The sequence below is a fragment of the Chrysochloris asiatica genome, unplaced genomic scaffold (genome assembly GCF_000296735.1).
Source record: "Chrysochloris asiatica unplaced genomic scaffold, ChrAsi1.0 scaffold00010, whole genome shotgun sequence".
Taxonomy (NCBI): domain Eukaryota; kingdom Metazoa; phylum Chordata; class Mammalia; order Afrosoricida; family Chrysochloridae; genus Chrysochloris; species Chrysochloris asiatica.
In genome coordinates, this window is record NW_006408528.1 from 22,862,579 (window position 1) to 22,865,936 (window position 3,358).

Below are 3,358 nucleotides of genomic sequence, written 5' to 3' on the forward strand. Positions count from 1 at the left end.
TGGCTAACATCAGAAACAAAAAAGCAAATATGCATTTAGGACTTACTTCCCAGAGAAACTTCTTAAATCCTGACATATACTTAATTGGCTTTTTTTTTTTTTTTTTTTTTTTTGTCCTAAAACTAACTTCTTAGCAGTTAAAATCGTTCATAAAACAATGGATTATTAAGTAGGAATGTTTTAGTTGCAAGTTGAAGAAAATTCACCCCTAACAATTTAAGCAAATTGGGAATGTATTGGCAGCTTTAGTGGGGCAATGATTAAGCACTAGGCTACTAACCAAAATGATAGTGCTATGAATCCACCTAGCTGTTCCCCAGGAGAAACATATGGTATTCTGCTTCTGTAAAGATAGCAGCCAAGAAAATAACAGCAGCATAACTGAAAAATACAGGGTGATATTAGTAAAAAACAAGGCTTACTTCATCGTCTTACTGATGTAACTTGCAATCTCTTCTATGAGCTTTCTTATTGCTTAAGAATTTTAGGGCATCAAAATAATAAATGTGCTTTAGATTTCTACTTAAAAAAATAAAAGTTAATTGTATAGCTGCATGTTTTATCTCTGTAAAAATTCATTGTCATCTGAAACCTGTCTGTTTGTGATAGTTCTATTGTTTCAGATCATCCTAGAAAAAGAGTTGAACTGGTTATTAAAATAGCCATATTATTTGCATACAACAACCCTGAAATATGCCAAATATATAAATGAAAAACTCCTACAAGTTCCCAGTAGGTATTCACCTAAACTAGTGTAGTAATCAAGTATCTTTAATGATGTTCAGAAATTTATAATTTAATTACTTTCTCATGCAACTTAATGAAGTTTCTTTTTTCTTTTTTTTTTTCCTATTTGGAAACTTTTGGGGAAATCAAATAAACTGAAAATGAGTATTACTGAAATATATAAAAATGTTGTCCTTCTGATTGTGAATGTTTTTAAATTACAAGAAGTAAATTATTTGGAATTTTAAGGTAAGATTAAATTGAGCACAGCAGAATTCACTGTGGTCTTTGAAGTTCATGCTTTTTATTCTCAGAATAAAGTCACAGTAGTATCTAAAAATTTCAAAAAGTAATTTTCCTTAAAAGAAAAAAGCAAATTCTTTTGTATCTACCTGTAAAAAACCCAAATCTTTTTGCTCTACTCTAGACCCAAGGAGCCAGAGTTTTCCTTAGAAATCAGGATGGCCAGACTTCCGTTTCTTATATTTCAGACATATTATCAGGATGGACCAGTCCATGGACAAGGACATCATACTTGGTAAAGTGGAGGGTCAGCAAAAAAGAGGAAGACCCCCCAATGAGATGGAATGGCACAGTGGCAGCAACAATGATCTCAAGCATAGCAACAATTATGAGGTTGGCATAGGACTGGTAGTGTTTCATTCTGTTCTGTATTCTGTCACAATGATACCAACTTGATGGAAACTAACAACCACAACAAACCTAATCCACTTCGATTCTTCAAACCAATTCCTTCAACCTGTAATACAGAGGGTAGAATGAAAACAATGGTTAATAGAGAAATTTTCCAATAATCTTAATTTTAATAGAAACTGTTATTTGTAGAAACCTTGTATAGGGTCGCTATGAGTCGGGACTGACTCCACAGCACATAGCCACTGCCACCATGGACTCTTGGTAAGGTGCTATGGGTTAATGCACTGACTGAAAATCTAGTTTGAACTATAAGGTCAGCAGTTTAAGCTCACCAGCTGCCCCTTGGAAACTCTATACAGGGTAGCTATGGGTTGAACTGACTTGATGTCACTCAACAACAACAAAAACATAGAGATCAGGGGAGCCCTGGTGTGACTCTGTGGGTTAATGTGCTGGACTACAATGTCAGCTTGTACTGCAAGATCGGCGGTTAAAGCTCACCAGCCACTCCTTGGAAATGCTATGAGTCGGAATCAACCTGATTGCACTTAACAATAACAATATAGAGATCAGGAAGAGTGTTCTATACCTTATCTGATTTGAGCTTTAAAGTAGCACTATGTGAGAGACCCAAGAATTCTTTCCTTTAACCACTTATAGGCAAATGATTTATTCACTAACTCATAGTTTCTAAGTACAAGATTTCATGCAAACTTCACAAATGATTATTTCTACCAAAGAAGCTCCAACATGTATGAATGTGCCTATCATGAGGAATAGATATTGGCCATTTTTTTGGTAACTGCCAAAGAAAAATTATATTGTACAGATCATTACATAATAATAATAGTGGTACTTATGAAGGTTTATTTTTTCTCCAATAATTTTTTTCTTATTAGCAATTAGATCAGTTGTTTATTACTTCATAGCAAAATTCCCCTAAATTTGGATTCTAAAAACAAAAATATTAATTGTTTTTGCTCACAATTTGCAATCTGGTAAAATTTTAGCAGTCTCTACATGCATAAAGTTGGTGTGTAAATTTGAATAATAGTGGCATTATTAACTGGTCTTTCTTGTAGAAATAGGTATATTATCCTATCACAGACAACATTATACATTAAGATAGACATTGAAATGTTCTTTTTGATGATGAATGTGATGATGCTATATGTCTTCAATTTGTCAATCCTGGCATAGTAAACCATATGACTTTCAGATTAAAAGTAGTCAATACCAGTCTATCTCAGCTCACTAATGTTTAAGATATACCAACATTTATGCATTCCATTTCATTTTTGACAACTTTCAATTTGTCTACATTCATACTTCATACAGTCCATGTTCCAATTATTAATGGATGCTTGCAGCTGTCTCTCCTCATTTGAGTTGTGCCTTACAAGCACATGAAGGTCCCCAAAGTTTTACTCCATTCACATCATCAGAGTCACCTGTATTCATAAAATTTTCAGTGACTAACTATTCATAAGTAGTTCACCTCTCCTTCTTCCTAATTTACCTTAGTCTGGAAGCTCAGCTGAAACTTGTCCACCTTAGGTGACCCTGTTTGTATTTAAAATACTGGAGTTTAGTGATGATGAAATTAAAGAACTCTATCAATGGAGAAGAGATTGAAGTTGTCAAGGACTTCATTCTTCTTGGATCAACTATCAACACTCGCGGAAGCAGCAGTCAAGAGATCAGACGACGTATTGCATTGGGCAAATCTGCTGCACAGGAACTTTTTAAAGTATTGAAGAGCAGAGATGTCAGCTTAAGGACTAAGGTGTGCCTGACCCAAGCCATGGTATTTTCAATAACCTCATATGGATGCAAAAGCTGGACAGTGAATAAGGAAGATCATAGAAGAATTGATGCCTTTGAGTTGTGGTGTTGGAGGAGAATACTGAAAGTGCCATGGACTGCCAAAAGAACCAATAGATCTGTTTTGGAAGAAGTGCGGCCAGAGTGCTCC